Source organism: Lissotriton vulgaris, chromosome 8 (assembly GCF_964263255.1).
Source record: "Lissotriton vulgaris chromosome 8, aLisVul1.2, whole genome shotgun sequence".
In the NCBI taxonomy this organism is placed as follows: Eukaryota; Metazoa; Chordata; class Amphibia; order Caudata; family Salamandridae; genus Lissotriton; species Lissotriton vulgaris.
The window spans coordinates 123,526,079-123,545,367 of record NC_141696.1 but is presented as its reverse complement, the minus strand read 5'-3'; the positions used below and the strand labels follow the sequence as shown (position 1 = coordinate 123,545,367).

The following is a 19,289-nucleotide window of genomic DNA, read 5'->3' as shown; positions in this document are numbered from 1 at the left end:
GGATACGGAATACGTTGAATCTGATTCACGTGATCAGCCGTTCAGCCTATTTTGGGCAAGACACTTTTTTCACAGCACAATGGAAGTGCACTTTATTAGTTGTTTTTTCTTATCACTTTCGCAATTTTATGCTTACCATCGCTTTTAGTAAAAACACCTTGATAGCCATCCCCGTTAAGAACACTCGCGATCCCACGTGACTATTTTTTAGCCAATCACGGCATGGAAGACATTCGCCCTATCACATGATCTTGCACATCCATTTAGAGCACTGCATCTAGTGTTCGAACATTGTCGGAATATCGAACCTTTTGAATTCACGAGCGCCGAACACCACAGTCTTTTACTTTCCGGTAAGCTATTCTTCTGTTTAATGGATATCGCTAGTCCATCTGCATATAACAGCGAACACGCCACCGCGTTGAATCGCTAAACTTGACCAGGCTTACCTTTTTTTACAGGCTCGCAGTAACCTGCCCAAAGAATCAGATTCACACTATTGTGATCAGGTTAGATTGTAATACAGCAGTCACTGCATGTTATTCACGGCTAGAACGGGAGCCTGTGTTTCCGAATAGTACCGTCTCACAATCCCCATTGTTTAACGAATGGCACCTTTGTGGACACACCTAGTTCACGTATCCTGTTACTCTCTGTGACACACAGCAGCACTTTCACTTTTTGATATGCATGACGATTAATGTGTTATACCTGATGACCTACACTGGAATCCCTCCTCTCTCCCTTATGCATGATGACAAATGCGTTATACTTGATTAACTTGTGTACCATATGTACTTTGAATGAACATTTGATTTGACATTGTACTTGGTCACTTTCAGAAATCTACACGGCCCCCTGAGGAAGGGCAAGACCCGAAATGCATTGGGCCACCGGGCCACTTGCTTGAACATTATGAAAGCAATAATGTGATGATTCAACAAAAATAAAAATAAAAAGAATGAAATCAACCACATGAGAGCACCTTGATCATCTTTTTCGAATAAATCAATGAACAATCTTTTCGAGTGCCCTGGAGGGACACTGATCTCGAGGGAAACAGTGCGATTTTCAGTATCATTCCACCCCAAGTACAGGGGGTGTTACTCCACGGGCACCACCCATCTATGTAGACATTGACTACACTTCACACTGGTGTGCGTCTCCTACAAGCCGCTTTTGGGACACATCATTAACCCATTGCACTGTACACCATTGCACTCTGCTCTGCACCACTGCACTCTATGCCATGGCACTGGATGCCATTGTACTTTACTCAATGCCACTGCACTTTACTTGGCACCATTGCTCTCTGTCACGCTATTCTGCACAACTATACTATGCAGTGCTCTATTCTACACCACTGCACTCTAGCCTACTCTACTCTACCTTGCACCATTGCACTCTATGCCACTGCACTCTATTCGACTGCCCTCTACCCCACTCTATTCTATGCCCCACACTCTACTCACTGCACTCTAAGCCACTGCACCCTATGGCACTCCACTCTGCTCACGCTATGCCACTCCCCTGTACGCCACTTTATACTACTCTACACAGTGCCACTCTACCTCTCTCCACACATTGTCAATCTGTCACTCTATTCTACCCCACTACTTGAAGCCACTGTACTCTATACCACTTAACTCTATGCCACTTCACTCTAACCCATTTCACTTTATGCAACTCTATGCCACTCTACTCCACACCACTCTACACCATGCAACTCTACTCTGTTCCACTACACGCCACTCTAGTCTACCCCTCTCCACCCTATGCCACCTTACTCCCCTCTACCCAACTCCACTCTATGCCAGTGCACTTGTCACCGCTCTTCTGGATGCCAGTCTACTCATCGCTACGCCAATCCACTCATTGCCACTCCACTTTATGCCAGTCCACTTTATTGAATGCCAAAAGGAAGAGGGTAGAGGCTATTAGAAACTGCACCCAACAACTGAATACTGTCTCAAGTTATCAATTAGTGCAAGGAACCAAGGAGCACTCCCCTCTATACTCCTTAAATAGGAACAAATCCTACAATAACATTGAATGCAAAGCGGTTCAGCACTATACAGCAGAATATAACCATAACCTATATCAAAGTTCAAAACAGTTGGCACACAAGACATCCAAATCCAAAGGGTGTGTGTTAGACCTGGCATCATTGGCGTGAGTCTTCCTTTATTTTTACTGATTTCCTCCTCTGTTTTTGATATGTTTTTGCTGGATATATGCATTGGGCACTGTGCCACTGTTATTCAGTGCCACAGTGCAAGCATTCCCTATGTTAAATTGATGTGCTAATTAGTGATTTCATGATTGGGTTACTTGATTTACTTGTCAGACCCTAGTATAGTGCCCCATGTGTGCCCAGGGCTTGTAAGTCAAATGCTGCTGGTGGGCTTGCAGCACTGGTTGTGCCACCCATAGAAGCAGCTTGTAAAGTGTGTCTCAGGCCTGCCATTGCAAGGCCTGTGTGTAGTCTGTGACTTCCATGTCAACTTGGAAAGTGCACCCACTTGCCAGTCCCTAAACCTTCCCTTTTCTTCATATCAGACACCGCTATGGTAGGCCCAAGGGCAGGGTGCATTGAAAGTATACGGTAGGACATGCCCTGGTATGTGTGGCATGTCCTATTAGTGAATTGAGCCATTTTCGTTTTTCACTATTGCAAGGCTACCTGTTCTCTATAGGGCAGAATGGACAGTTAGATGATTACATCTTATAATCCTAACTAACTCAGGGAACATGGTAGAAATCCAAATTTAGTATGCCTAAACTCAGAATGATCAAATACATCTTTTAGTAAAGTTGGTTTTAACATTCTGTGTTTGAAAATATCACTTTTAGAAAGTAGGCATTTTCTTGTCTAAATATCCAAAGCCTGACTCTGCTAGGTTGTGTATTCTTTGTCTGGAGTTTGTGACAGGGCTGGGGGATTCCAGGAGACAGAATGAGTCAGCCCAGTGGTGAATAAGGAGATCTGCATCTAGATGGGAGGAAGGAGTTGCACCTGGGACCTGAATAGGGCTGGGCCTTCCCTCCACACTGCTGGCTCCTCCTCCTGGGGTGCGGCTGATGTCTCTGCCCTGCACTGTGAAAGAAGAGAAGGAATCATGTCAACAAAGTGCTCCAGGGCTGTGCTTTCCCTCCACAATGTTGGCTCCACCTCCTGTGGGGCATCTGATGTTTCTGCACTGCACTGTGAAGGGAAAGAAGGAGTCCTGTAAACAAAGTGCTCAAGAACTGGTTTGGACTAGGCAAGCCTTCAGAGAACAAATAGAAAAGTAGTATGAATATTGGGACTCAGACCAAAGAACTTTAGATCACTTCTGGGAACAAGACAAACCTTTTGCCAAAGATAAGAACCAAGGAAGCTGCAGGAGTTTGGACTGCCGCTCTTCCAGTGTGCCGTTTGCTGCGTTGGCCTGCAGTAGTTTCTTCATTGCCAGGGAAAGGAGAAGGAACTTTTTAAGAACTTTCATCATCCTGCAGAATATTATTCCAAGGGTTTGAATTTGTGCTTGCCTCCTGCTGAAGTCTCAGGGACAAAAGACTTCACCTCCAGCTTCCCTCTGAATTTCCTTGCTGGGAATTCTATCTGCAGATTCCTGCGTGTCGCTGAAGCACGATGCAATGAGAAGAAGTGCAAAGCCACCACAGCTGTAGTCGTCGCATCGCTGGAGAAGCGTGCCGCCACCGCATCTCCCAGGAAGCGTGTCTTCGTCGAAGCTGCCTGTGGTCGCATCACCAGAGAAGCGTGACACCATCAAGAGGGTCGCCATCGCTTCGCCGGAGAAGCGTGTCGCAGGGCCTGTCGCGGCTCCAAAGTACAGAATCATCGCAAGGCTGCCAGGGCGTGTATGCATCGTCATTGCATCATCGCATCAAGGGCACCATCTTCTTGCTTCGCACCAGGATTGTCGCATCGCATCGAGGCGCTATCCTGCGCATCGCAACCGGGCCGCATGCCGAGAACCTACCCATCATCCCCGCACAGGTAAGGATCCTGATGCATTCCCTACTCTGCGCAAGCAATGAGGCACGGCGCATCATTTCCCCCGGAGCACAGAACCAATGCATCTCCCTTTGTGAGCCTTTTGATTATTTCACGTTACGCATCCAGATACTTTGATGAGAACTGTGTTGCATTTATCACCAAATTGAACTAAGCAACTTTTACCATCTTTAAGCCAATCCTAAGTACAGTATTGTGGATTTTTGCCGTTTCTGGTATTGTGTTTATTCTATATAAAGAATACTTATTTTTATAAAATCTGTGTTGTGTCCATCTGTAGTGTTTTCACTGTATTACTGTGTATATTCACAATGCTTAACGCACTGCCTCTGAGATAAGCCTGTCTGCTCGTGCGAAGCTATCAAGGGGGTGAGCAGAGGTTATTTAGGAGTGCAATCCCCTTATCCTCACTTTAAAGTAAGGGTCCCTATTTGGACAAAGGTGAATACCAGAGACCACCAGATCTAACAGTGTGTTTCTTGGGGTAACTTCTCTTTATTTTTCTTAAAAGGAATTGTCTTTATTTTTCCAATGGCAAAGAGACATAGCCATAGCTAACGCGTTTCGTCTCCCAAAGAGACTTCTTCAGGGCTTCACAGAGTGATATTACGGAAATTCATGCAATGTTTGTAGAGTTCAAGAGTTAAAAAAAATCCAATATTCAGAAGACTTCTATAAATTGTAAAATCTCAGCAATGGCATAATGACCTGCATCTTGTGTGGTCCTCGTGTTTCAGTTCGAACTGAATTTTTTTGAACTCTTGAACTTTACAAACATCGTATGAATTTCCCTAATATCACACTGTGAAGCCCTGAAGAAGTCTCTTTGGGAGACGAAACGTGTTGGCCATGGCTATGTCTCTTTGGAAAAATTAAAGAAAATTCCTTTTGAGTAATATAAAGAGAAATTACCTCAAGAAAAACACACTTTGAATTTGGATGTCTTTTGTGTGCCAACTGTTTTGAACTTTGATGTGATATGTTTATATTCTGCTGTATAGTGCTGACCCTCTTTGCATTCACTCCACTTTATTGTGTGCTACTGTATGCCACTCAACTCCACACCACTCTACTGTACGCCACTTCACTCTACACTACTTTACGCTATGCCACTTCGATCCACTCCACAATACTCCACTCTGCTACACTCTACTCTACCCCCCCCCACCCCTACAGGCCACTCTACACTATTCTAAGCCATGCCCCCTCCACGCATGCTGCTGTACAACATTGCTAAAAGACATTGGCAAAGCCAGTAGCTCTTGCATAGGTGAAACCTATTGGCTTTGCCATTGCTTGCTTCTTGCCCTTGGGTAGGTTAGAACTTGCTGTCATTCACTTCTGGATTCTTCAATTTGAGAGCTTCTCTCACTTCTTTTTTTTTAAATCTTTATTGTTCAGTTCATAGCATACAAAAGAACGAGAGAGAAAAAAAAACAATAACAATTAAAGCAATACTAAAGTAAATGTCTGAAGCAATGGTCTCACAATGAAAATTCCAAATGTTGGAGCATTGGCTGCCACATCTTCAACCCTAGTTGCTTTTTTCTCATAGATTTGATGCGGTATAAATTAAATTCCAGATGGAACACATTATAAAACTTAGCTCTCCACATTTCAAAGACAGGGGCTTCAGGTTTCAAACACATTGTAGCAATACATAACCTGGCTACCGCCATTGCCATAAAAATAAAATATCGATTAGGATAATGATTCTATACAGTTTCCATGTCACTACCCACCCCAAAAAGCAGCAATTCACGACTAATATGACATTGCACCTTCGTTGTTGCAAACAGAAATTGACGTTTTTTTGTCCAAATGATATATGCTAAGGATTCCGAACTATCCCCAGAGCATACCCATACAACTTTTTAAACTAGTGGTCCAGCGATATGAATAAATAGCAGTTAATCGCTTGGAAACTATTTTATCTTCACCTTTCAGTGGGGTTACTCGAATTATCTCTGGATACTGCCACGAAAAACCAGAGATTGCCTCGGGCGAGGCTGGCAAGATACTAATTGTCAAACCCAATGACTGTTGACATAACGTTTGTGTGGGGCGGAGAACAAGATATACCGCTTCTCGAAATACACAACGTTTATGAGGGTTTTTTAATATATCTCTTGGTACAAGTGGTCACAAGTGTCCTATCCACTCTTGATAAAATCTATCGCAAACAGAAATTCCTCAATACTTAAAAAGAACTGAGAGAGTGCATTACAATCAAAAAATACATGAACAATATCTGCTTTATCCATTTGGCATCTAAAACATTTTCCGTCATGAATATCACCCCACTTCATCATTTTAGCTGGCGTATGACATAAATTGAACACAGTTTTATAATGTTGGGTACGTAGATTTGCAGACAAAACTATTACTGCCGCCATATCAATCGAATCTTGCAAAAATGAGCCCGAACAACCCAATCGATTTTGCCATTTAACATCATGCAATTCAATATCGTCCGGTTGCTTTAAAAGTAAAATTTCGTACAAAACCCAAATCTTCGCACCTTTTAGAATAGCTTATATAAATTCACTGTTAACAATACCCTGAGGTTGACGTTGTTTATATAAAAAATCATGTAATTGCAAATATTTGAAAAAATCATTCTTCGTGATTGCATATACCTCCATTAAATCCGTAAATTGAACCAGTGCACCATCCTTAAAAAAGTCCCCTAAACGGCGAACCCCTTTATCTCTCCGGGTTCGCATCTTTGTATCCCAAAATATAAATGGTAGTATGACCCTGGAGTCTAAAGGAGTATAAAAATGAATCCGGTGAATAGCCAGAATTTTCCGAAGCTACTTCCACCCCTTGTAGGCTGCGGTCATATTTTTAAATCTAGTACGCTTGAAATAACTTGGCTCATAGAACTTCAACAAGGCTTCACACGCCAAATTTCCCAATGTCATCTGGTAGATATTAGGTGACTCAAACTGCTGTGCAGCCCCCCTATCACCATGTACCTCGCATTTTGTATAAGCCATACTAAATAATATAAGATAAAATTTGGGACCCCCACATCGCCCACGTACAAGAGGTAGCGTCATATATTTTGAAGCACGACTGGGCTTCCTCCAGCCCCAAATAAATCTATCCGTAATACCTTGTAGCTGCATTAATTGTGCCCTTGACAGCTCCAAAGGAACCGTCCGAAAGTAGTATAGCACTTTGGGGAGGATTCACATCTTTAACACATTACAACGACCGACCATTGACAAGTGTAAGCATTCTAGCTTTTCTAACTGACTTTTAACAGCCCCTATTATATAATTCCAATTTACATCCATTATCTCCTGTATGGACATCCTAATTTTAATCCCCAAGTACTTCGCCTCTTTCGTTACTCGTGGCTCGCTTGTACACAGCCCCGTTGTGCAAATAACTTGGGTTTTAGAGATATTCAATTTATACCCATCAGCCTGTCCAAATGTTTGCGTCAAACATTCAACCTCCCTTAATGCTGACTCAGGATCCAAGGTCACAACGGCAATGTCGTCAGCATACGAGAGGACACGCACTTCGTATTCGCCTACCGACATTGATTTTATTAAATTGGTAGACTCCAGTAGTTGTAGTAGTGGCTCTATATAAATAGCGAAAAGCAAAGTCGAGCAAGGGCAGCCCTGCCGCGTACCCCGGGTAATATGGACAAGCTGTGATTCTTGTCCCTTGTACATATTTTAGCCCAAGGCCTCCTACACATAGTTTGTAAAGTCTCCAGAAACAAGGGACCAAACCACATTTTGCGCATTGTGGCCCATAAAAACAACCATGTAACACAGTCAAATGCTTTTTCCGCATCCCAAAAAATAATACCAATATTCTTTTGAAGTGCAGTTGCATAGTCTATTAACGCTATTGCCCGATAAAGATGATTCACTGTGCTTCTATTAGGGAGGAACCCATGCTGATGGTAAGATACAAGCATTGGGGTAACTCGCACCAACCGTGTAGCCAATATTTTAGAGTAGACTTTTGCATCTGCATTAATTGATGATATGGGCCTGTATGACCCCGGCCACTGCGGGGGCTTGTCTTTTTTTTTTGAAGACTACTATGTTGGCATTGTCCCAAGACGCCGGCGGGTTTCCATATTGAGCCATAATAAAAGTGGCGAGCATATCCGCGTTAATAACACTAAATAATAGTCGATAAACCTCCAAAGGAAGCTTATCAGGGCCAGATGCCTTCCCAAGCGCTAGTTCTTCTACTGCAAGCTGCAGTTCTTGCATAGTAATTGGAGCCTCAAGCATTTCCCTCTCAGAGGGCCCAAGTTTAGAAAAGTTGAAATCCAGTAGAACAGTTTCTATTTGATCTTGAGCAATTAACTCTTTGGTATATGTTAGACCTGACATCATTGGCTTGAGTCTCTCCTCCATTCGTTCTGTTTTGCCTCTACTGTTTTACGATGTTTTTGCTGGTATATGCTTTGGGCGCCGTGTCACTGCTGATCAGTGCCATAGCGCAAGTGCTCCCTATGTTAAATTGATGTATCTATTGTATCCATGTTTGGCTTATTTGGTTTACTATCAGTCCCTCGTCTAGTGCACCCAGAGTGCCGGGGCTTGCAAATGCCAATGCCGCTCGTGGGCTTGCAGCACGTGTTGTGCCACCCACAGGAGCGGCCTCGTAAAAGAATGTCTACGGGTCGGTCATTGCGAGACCCACGTGCAGCCTCGTGCTGTCACGCCGGCTGCGCAAGTATACCTACTTGCCAGCCCTCCAAACCTTCCCTTGGCTTCATGTTAGTCGCCCCTATGGTAGGCCTTCGGGCAGGGTGCATTGTAAGTCTGAGGTAGGACACGCCTGACCAAGTTGGCATGTCCTGATAGTGAATTACCGCCATCTTGGTCCTTCAGTATTGCGAGGTAGCCTGCTCTCCATTGATTAGAATGGGCCGCCGGGATTATTAGTATTATGATCCTCGCTGGCTCGGAGAGCCTGGTGCAATGTCGAGTTTGGTATCCCTGAACTCGGGGTTTAATTGCGCATCCGTTGGTGTGGATGGTTTTTGGACTCTGGGTTCGAAAATAGCACTTTTAGAAGGTGTCTATTTTCTTGTCTAACCATATCTGGTTTCTGCTGGTTTTGCGTGTGTATGACAGGAGCTGGGTGGCTCCACAGGTCTGGATGAGTCAGTGTGGGATGAGTGGGACATTTACGTTGAGAGTAGGGGAAGAGTAGTTGTTGATAGCCTGCCTTGCCTGATACAATGCCGGCTCCACCTCCTGCCCAGCGGCTGATGGCTCTGTGCCTGCCATGGATGATCCTAGCCCCACCTCCTGCCAGGAGGCCGATAGCTCTGCTCCTGCCAGTGTCAATGCTGGCTCCACCTCCTGCTGGGCGTCTGAGGACCCAGCCCTGCTCAGTGAATAGGCCAGGTGCTTCTGCCTGGCTCCACCCACAACGGACCCAGGATGTTGGGAAACCCCCGGCATGGACAAAGGGATCAAAGACGAAAAGGGGTATAAGAGTAGGACCCCCGAACTAAGAAAACAGATCACTTCTGACAAGGAACCCTGTAACCAAGGACAAGAGGCCTGTTGATCTAAGGACTGCCTACCCCTTCTTCCAAGTGTGCTGTTGTTGGGGGAATCCTACAGTGCTTCTTTATTTTTGCCAAGGAACCAGGAGAGAGGAACTTGGTGTGTACTCTCACGCTTGCTAAGAAAATCTCCAAGGACTGGAAGAGTGCCAGTCTCCTGCTGAAGTCACAGGGCTAAAGGACTTCATCTGCTTAAAGTGCTATTTGCTGGAACCGTGAATCCAGCACCTCTGAAAGAATCAGCAATCACGACGACCGAACGCTGAGCCCAACCGACGCCAGCAGCAACGCCAGTGAGTGGGAGTACGGCTCTAGCTCCAGAGGACCTCGTGTCTGCACCGCTGCTGATTGCATCACCTGTGTGCCCTTCGACGCCGTGAGCGCTGCTCACTCTGTGCAACCGCATCATCAACGACGACGCCTGCTGAGGCCGGATCGACACCGAAGACGCGATGCCGGATTGCTCGACGCTGCTGATCCTCGTGTGCTTCATTTTCCTAAAGGTACTGTGTGTTGAGAGTCCGTGTGACTCCAGGCTCGACGTAGCGCTCCTCGCGGTCGACGCCGAACCTGTGGATTAACTTTGCCTTGACGTCGTGTAGCCCCCGTGTGGGTTACCCTGTTGCTAAGAACTGCGTTGCCAAGAGGAAGATTTGCTTTGATACTAAAAACTTTGTGCTAAAGAAGAAACTACCTTTGAACTATCCTTTTTCCCTTCCCAACATATTTATTCGATTGTGTACAGTTTTGTCGTTATCTGGTCTTGTGCTAAGCATTATATAAAAATACTTATTTTTATAATACTACGGTGTCGTGTCCATTTGTAGTGTATTCACTGTATTACTGTATGTGGTCATAATTGCTTAACGCACAGCCTCTGAGATAAGCCTGTTCTGCTCTGCCAAGCTACCAAGGGGGTGAGCAGGGGTTATCGAAGGGTGTGATCCCCTTGCCCTGACTAGAAAAGGAGTGTCCCTATTTGTCAGAAGTGTATACCTCTGCCAACTAGAGACAGCCGGTTCTAACATTGGTGGCAGCGGTGGGATTTGGACTTGCATTTATGACCCATGTGCAGTGATTAGTGTGCGCTACATAGTGAAAGCAGACCATAACGCAGTCACAATCTGATTTGGGAAGGATCCTATTTTTGTTCTCCGCTTTTCTGAAAACTTCATTTTTTGAACACTGCCAGTTTTGACCATGAATGACAACGGAGTCACTACCCCTGTTGTTGTTGTGGAGGAGTTCGAGAGGAATAAGCTAAAAAGATACAAGAAAGATGAGCTGAAACACTTTTGCGACCAGTTTAAAGTTCCTACCACCGGCCTCTCGAGAAAAGATGATTTTCGTAAAGCATTACAGGCCTGGTGGGAGTCCAGAAATCCCTCTGATGTGGTGGTGGTACCCACAGAGGAAGGGGATGAGGAGGTGCCAGTGAATGGACCTGTGACCTCTCCCGGTAGCAGTGTTTCCTCCAAAGGTCTTTCCCCCGAAGAAAGAGAAGAAAGGGCGAAAGAGCGAGCTTACAACATGGAAATGGCAAGGCTAAAGATAAATGGGCAGTTGGAGTTAGAAAATGCAAGAGGTAGAAGAGAAGCTGATTTGGAGATCAAAAAGTTAGAGTTTGAACGAGAGAAGTTAGCTTTGGAGCGTGAAGCCAGGTTGAGGGAGCTGGATATCCAAGCTAAAAAGTTAGAATTGAATCCCTCTGGTGGCAGCATTCCGTCTGAGCCTGCGGAAAGTAAGTTTTACTTTCCAAAAGATGTGATAAAAGATTATAATAGGAATGAAGATATTGGTCAATGGTTTAAAGCATATGAGTTAGCATTGTTGGCCCACCGGGTCCCTGAGAAGGATTGGGGAGCGGGGTTGTGGGGTCGCTTTGTGAATGAGGGGAGAGATACCCTGTTAGACATGCCTGTTGCGGATAGGATGTCGTATGCTCATATGAAGGATGCTTTAATGTTACGGTATGGCCTAACCCCCGAGAAGTACAGACAAGCTTTTAGAGAATGTAAGAAGTTGCCTGGTACGACGTGGGTTGAATATGTGTCTTATTTTTGCAGAGCCATGGATGGTTGGGTAAAGGGCAGCAAAGTGGAAAGTTATGAAGCTCTTTATGATTTGTTTGCTTGGGAGCACTTGTCTAATAACTGTTTTCCAGAGCTGCGCCAGCACCTGATTGATAGCAAGATATCTAACCCTAGAAAACTTGCTGAGGAGGCGGACCGCTGGGTCAGTACCAGGGTCCACAAGGGTCCAGTGGGAGATTCAGCCAAAGGTGGGCAGGGTCCCCAGCAGAAGAGTGGGGGGGACAAGGGAAAACAGAAGGAGTCTCTGAAAGGGCCCCAAAGTAATCCCCAAGGGAACCAAGGGAAAGGTTCCCAGCCTCCCCCTGAGAAGAAGCCAGGGGCCCCGACGGGTAAACCTGTTCATAGGGGCCCCCTAACCTGCTATGGTTGTGGGCAGGTGGGACACCGGTTTTATGACCCCCAGTGTCCCAAAAAGGATTCGAATGCACCGTCGCGTGCACCCCCCCGTCAGTTGGCGAGTGTAGCCCTGAGAGGGGAGGAGATGGTTGTCCATGGTGGGAGGGGTCCCGCAGAAATGTCCCTGGTCTCGCTAGGAGACATGCAAATGGTCCCTCCACCCCCTCTGCCTAGTAACACTAGTAAATATAGGCAGTGGGTGACCATTAATGGCCATAGAGTGGAAGCTCTCAGAGACACCGGAGCGAGTGTGACAGCTGTCAAGTGTCACTTGGTGTCTAGAGAGCAGGTGGTTCCCCACGCATTCTACCCCGTGATAGCTGCCGACAACTCCCAGAAAGAGTGTGAGGTGGCTCAGGTTTCCTTTGAATGGGGGGGAGTTTCAGTTACTCTTCAGGTTGCTGTGAGGCCCGCCATGCCTGTCGATTGTCTCCTGGGCAATGATTTAGAAGACTCCCCTTGGGCTAAGGTGGAGAGGGAGGCGCACTTGAAAATGTTGGGCGTGCCAGAGTGGGTGTGTGCAACCACTCGATCCATGACAGCGAGTAAAGGTGTTGATGGGGTCCCGGAGCCTGAAAGTATGGCCCAGGACCCAGCTGTGAAGAGAAGAGGCAGGAGGCGCGGGAAACCGGCCCCCGTAGTTCCCGTGGTCCAGGAGGAGGTAGACCCCGAGGGGGATGCCCTGGAGCCCACAGGGGAACAAATTGCCGAACTGGGAGATCTACCCGAGCTGACCCATTGGCAGCAGGATGGTGGTCCCTCCAGGGAGGAATTCTGTGCGGAACAGAAAGTGTGCCCTTCTCTTATGGGCATGAGGCAGCAGGCCTTAGCCCAATCCTCAGGTGATCAGTCAGGGTCACATTTTGTGTACTGGGAGAACGACCTCCTGTATAGCGAGCCTAAGGCTGCTGAGCCTGGGTCAGCCCGTGTGCTGGTGGTACCCCAGCGCTTCAGAGCCTTCCTACTGGGTTTGGCTCATGACGTTCCGTTAGCTGGACATCTGGGGCAGGACAAGACCTATGACAGGCTTGTCACCCATTTTTATTGGCCTCAGATGCGAAGGGATGTAGACATCCACTGCAAGACTTGTCACACTTGCCAGGCAAGTGGGAAGAGCGGAAGGAAGCGGAAGGCTCCCCTCCAACCTTTTCCAGTGGTCAGTACCCCCTTTGACCGGGTGGGTATTGACATTGTTGGGCCCCTGGACCCCAAGACAGCCCTGGGCAACAGGTTCATCCTGGTCTTGGTGGACCATGCCACGAGGTACCCGGAAGCCATCCCTCTCAGAACAGTGACGGCCCCCGTGGTGGGACGGGCACTGATGGGTGTTTTCTCCCGGATGGGGTTCCCCAGAGAGGTGGTGTCTGACCGAGACACCAACTTCATTTCGAACTATATGAAGTCTCTATGGAAGGAGTGTGGGGTAACCTACAAGTTCACCACTCCTTACCACCCTCAAGGAAATGGGCTGGTTGAGAGATTCAACCGGACCCTGAAAGGCATGATTATGGGTCTTGAAGAACCAATGAGGCGGAAATGGGACGTCCTCTTGCCATGCCTGTTGTTTGCTTACCGTGAGGTGCCGCAGAAGTCTCTAGGGTTCAGCCCCTTTGAGCTCTTATACGGTCACCCGGTAAGAGGGCCTTTGAGTCTGGTCAAGGAAGGCTGGGAGCAATCTCCCAGGAAACCTCCCCAGGATGTATACAGCTACATGCTGGCCTTTCGGAACCAGACTCGGCGCTTCAGAGAACTTGCTCAGGCAAATCTGGACGCCAACTGTTGGGACAATTCCCGGATCTGTTTTCCTTGGTTCCGGGTGTCACGCATTGGTGTGTCCATGACGTTGACACCGGAGACAGCCCTCCTGTGAAGCACAAGGCTTACAGGGTGACTGACAAGGTCAGAGCGTACATTAAGGAGGAGGTCTCCAAGATGTTCGCGTTAGGGGTGATTGAGTCCTCTAGCAGTCCTTGGGCCAGCCCAGTGGTCTTGGTCCCGAAGGCTGCAGCGCCTGGTGCTTCACCGGAACTCCGGTTCTGCGTGGACTACCGAGGGCTCAATTCGGTCACGAAGACTGACGCGCACCCCATCCCCAGAGCTGATGAGCTCATCGATCGGTTGGGGGCTGCCCGATACCTTAGTACGTTTGATTTAACGTCTGGGTACTGGCAGATCGCCTTGACTGATGGGGCAAAGGAGAGGTCAGCATTCTCCACACCAGATGGGCTATACCAGTTCCGGGTGATGCCCTTTGGGATGAAGAATGCCCTGCCACCTTCCAGAGGTTGGTCAACCAGGTCTTGGCTGGACTGGAGGATTTCAGTGCCGCCTACCTGGACGACATCGCAGTGTTCAGCGCCAGCTGGGAGGAACACTTGCGCCACCTCCAGGAAGTGTTGTTGGCCCTGCGCGGAGCAGGCCTCACAATCAAAGCCAGTAAGTGCCAGATTGGGCAGGGTTCGGTGGTGTACTTGGGGCACCAAGTAGGGAGCGGTAAGGTTGCCCCCCTGCAACCCAAGATTGATACCATCCTGGCTTGGGCGCCGCCCAAAACCCAAACTCAGGTGAGAGCCTTCTTAGGACTCACGGGTTACTACAGGAGGTTTGTCAAGGATTACGGTAACATCGTGCACCCCTTGACTTCGCTGACTTCCAGGAAGCAGCCACGAAACGTGATCTGGACTGATGCCTGTCAAACGGCCTTTGACACCCTGAAAACTGCAATGTGCACAGCACCTATACTCCAGGCACCCGACTTTTCAAAAGAATTCATTGTTCAGACGGACACTTCAGAGCATGGCGTGGGGGCTGTTCTAGCTCAGGTGAATGAAGAGGGCCGAGACTTGCCTGTAGCCTTCATCAGTAGGAGGTTACTTCCCAGGGAAACGAGGTGGAGTGCGATAGAGAGAGAAGCATTTGCTGTGGTCTGGGCGCTGAAGAAGCTAAGACCCTACCTGTTTGGGACTCACTTCCGGGTTCAGACAGACCACAGGCCCCTCAGATGGTTGATGCAGATGAGGGGTGAGAATCCGAAACTGTTGAGGTGGTCCATTTCTCTCCAGGGGATGGACTTTACGGTGGAACACCGCCCTGGTACAGATCACGCCAATGCTGATGGTCTGTCCAGATTTTTCCGCCTTAGTGAAGAGAACTCCCTAGGTCAAGGGTAGTTCTCCCCACATTTCAGCTGGAGGGGACACGTGTTAGACCTGACATCATTGGCTTGAGTCTCTCCTCCATTCGTTCTGTTTTGCCTCTACTGTTTTACGATGTTTTTGCTGGTATATGCTTTGGGCGCCGTGTCACTGCTGATCAGTGCCATAGCGCAAGTGCTCCCTATGTTAAATTGATGTATCTATTGTATCCATGTTTGGCTTATTTGGTTTACTATCAGTCCCTCGTCTAGTGCACCCAGAGTGCCGGGGCTTGTAAATGCCAATGCCGCTCGTGGGCTTGCAGCACGTGTTGTGCCACCCACAGGAGCGGCCTCGTAAAAGAATGTCTACGGGTCGGTCATTGCGAGACCCACGTGCAGCCTCGTGCTGTCACGCCGGCCGCGCAAGTATACCTACTTGCCAGCCCTCCAAACCTTCCCTTGGCTTCATGTTAGTCGCCCCTATGGTAGGCCTTCGGGCAGGGTGCATTGTAAGTCTGAGGTAGGACACGCCTGACCAAGTTGGCATGTCCTGATAGTGAATTACCGCCATCTTGGTCCTTCACTATTGCGAGGTAGCCTGCTCTCCATTGATTAGAATGGGCCGCCGGGATTATTAGTATTATGATCCTCGCTGGCTCGGAGAGCCTGGTGCAATGTCGAGTTTGGTATCCCTGAACTCTGGGTTTAATTGCGCATCCGTTGGTGTGGATGGTTTTTGGACTCTGGGTTCGAAAATAGCACTTTTAGAAGGTGTCTATTTTCTTGTCTAACCATATCTGGTTTCTGCTGGTTTTGCGTGTGTATGACAGGAGCTGGGTGGCTCCACAGGTCTGGATGAGTCAGTGTGGGATGAGTGGGACATTTACGTTGAGAGTAGGGGGCGAGTAGTTGTTGATAGCCTGCCTTGCCTGATACAATGCCGGCTCCACCTCCTGCCCAGCGGCTGATGGCTCTGTGCCTGCCATGGACGATCCTAGCCCCACCTTCTGCCAGGAGGCCGATAGCTCTGCTCCTGCCAGTGTCAATGCTGGCTCCACCTCCTGCTGGGCGTCTGAGGACCCAGCCCTGCTCAGTGAATAGGCCAGGTGCTTCTGCCTGGCTCCACCCACAACGGACCCAGGATGTTGGGAAACCCCCGGCATGGACAAAGGGATCAAAGACGAAAAGGGGTATAAGAGTAGGACCCCCGAACTAAGAAATCAGATCACTTCTGACAAGGAACCCTGTAACCAAGGACAAGAGGCCTGCTGATCTAAGGACTGCCTACCCCTTCTGCCAAGTGTGCTGTTGTTGGGGGAATCCTACAGTGCTTCTTTATTTTTGCCAAGGAACCAGGAGAGAGGAACTTGGTGTGTACTCTCACGCTTGCTAAGAAAATCTCCAAGGACTGGAAGAGTGCCAGTCTCCTGCTGAAGTCACAGGGCTAAAGGACTTCATCTGCTTAAAGTGCTATTTGCTGGAACCGTGAATCCAGCACCTCTGAAAGAATCAGCAATCACGACGACCGAACGCTGAGCCCAACCGACGCCAGCAGCAACGCCAGTGAGTGGGAGTACGGCTCTAGCTCCAGAGGACCTCGTGTCTGCACCGCTGCTGATTGCATCACCTGTGTGCCCTTCGACGCCGTGAGCGCTGCTCACTCTGTGCAACCGCATCATCAACGACGACGCCTGCTGAGGCCGGATCGACACCGAAGACGCGACGCCGGATTGCTCGACGCCGCTGATCCTCGTGTGCTTCATTTTCCTAAAGGTACTGTGTGTTGAGAGTCCGTGTGACTCCAGGCTCGACGTAGCGCTCCTCGCGGTCGACGCCGAACCTGTGGATTAACTTTGCCTTGACGTCGTGTAGCCCCCGTGTGGGTTACCCTGTTGCTAAGAACTGCGTTGCCAAGAGGAAGATTTGCTTTGATACTAAAAACTTTGTGCTAAAGAAGAAACTACCTTTGAACTATCCTTTTTCCCTTCCCAACGTATTTATTCGATTGTGTACAGTTTTGTCGTTATCTGGTCTTGTGCTAAGCCTTATATAAAAATACTTATTTTTATAATACTACGGTGTCGTGTCCATTTGTAGTGTATTCACTGTATTACTGTATGTGGTCATAATTGCTTAACGCACAGCCTCTGAGATAAGCCTGTTCTGCTCTGCCAAGCTACCAAGGGGGTGAGCAGGGGTTATCGAAGGGTGTGATCCCCTTGCCCTGACTAGAAAAGGAGTGTCCCTATTTGTCAGAAGTGTATACCTCTGCCAACTAGAGACAGCCGGTTCTAACAGTATATAATTCTTGATAGTACCCACGAAAAACCTCCATATTACCATCTATAGCTTCAACCTGCTCCCCTCGATCATTCTCCAACATATCAATCCGTTGAGAGGCCTGCCTGCCCCGCATTCTTTGAGCCAAGCATCTTCCTGTTGCCTCTCCATATTCATATCTTTCAGTTTTATAAGCCTTCTACTGAGCAGCGATATCTTGACTCCAAACCCCATTAATCCTGGCTTTACAGCTAGCAACCTTAGTTTGTGCAGCTTGAGAGTCAGCATTTGACTGGATTACCAACATAAGTTCACATTCTGCCACTCTAAGTTCCTCAATCAGCCCTGCTATCATAGCTTTCTGTTCTTTTTGCTTAGTAACTACATGTTTCCCCCCTGACCCCCCTTTTAACCCTTTCGATGCTGATGACGAGCTGAGCTCGTCATGGTGCCACTAAAATGGCATTTTCCAGCACAGGGGGGGGGAAACGCCCAGCAGCCATGTGGTTAAAAGAATCCCACACCATCGGTTGACTGGCAGTGCATCTATTGTATTCTAAAAACTGCGCAGCCCAAAGCTTATTATGAGTTATAAACTCCTCATCACTAATAAGTTTTTTATGAAAAGTAAATGCACCTATTAGACGTACCAGTTGCAGGCAGATCATGCCTAAAACTACAGGGCTATGATCCAAAGTAATTCGAGGCATATCTTGAATCTTTGCGCCAGCAGTTAAAGATCGAGGTAGAAAAATATAATCCAACCTCACACATTTAGAGTGGGGAGAGGAAAAAAAAGTATAGCCTGGATTACCCGGATTTATCTTGGCCCACCCATCAGCTAATCCATGTTGGGATAACAAATTATATAATGCCCGATATACCCCGGCTTACGGCCTTGATATCCCTGAGAATGAAAATCCCATGTATGGGTATCTCCATGTATATTAAAATCAACAAGTAATATCAATGGCATAGGCCACTGTGCTAACTCCACATTCAGGAACTCAAAAATTACTGCCTCATCAAAATTAGACCCATACACAGTGCATATTGTAACTTTGGTGACCCCTATAGTACACTCGCATATCGCCCATCGTCCAGAATTATCAACCCGTATCCTACCCGTGCCAGCTACAGCTCGGCTACCCATTATGGCTACCCCCCTGTTCATACTAGGTTGTTTAGACACTGCTAGTACATAATAACCCAAGTCTAATAAAACCTTATAATTGGACCAAGGAATGTGCGTTTCCTGCAGACAAAGAATATCCGGATTAATTAAACGTAATTCATTAGTAACCCGTTTTCTTTTCATAGCATTGTTAAGACCACAAACATTAAAGGAGCAAATTCGTAGCTTCCTAACTGCCATCAAAACAGATAAATTGCAGGTCATTAATGAATAAACTAGATTTTATCTTTGCTCCAACATAATTAAGACCGATGCTATGAACTGAGATTTTAACATTTTTTTCCCCCGCTAACCCTTACCCCCCCACCCACAAAACCCCAAGTGCCCCCTAACCCGCCCACACACCACCACCCCAGACCCCCCCTCGCTCCCAAGGTGCCCCCCTTAACTGAGGCAATAGGGCTAATGGCGCTTGTGATGCTCGGTGAGTGGTTCCCATGCTGCTCGGCTCACCAAATCAAAATATATCAGCCTTTGTCTCTTATTTTAAGACAACCAGAATAAATCAAAGACCTCTTAAAAGAGAGAGGCAAGATGGAAGAAAAAGGAAAAAGAAAAACATAGAATCCAGAAAAGTCCAGACAATATATCGGTCCATCAAGGGA

General features: G+C 47.5%; 1 protein-coding gene across 1 annotated transcript in view; it reads left to right on the top strand.

Moving 5' to 3' along the window:
* Positions 1–19,289, top strand: part of LOC147693578 (solute carrier organic anion transporter family member 2B1-like) — a 435,047-nt gene that overhangs the window by 182,409 nt on the left and 233,349 nt on the right. The window lies entirely within an intron of this gene.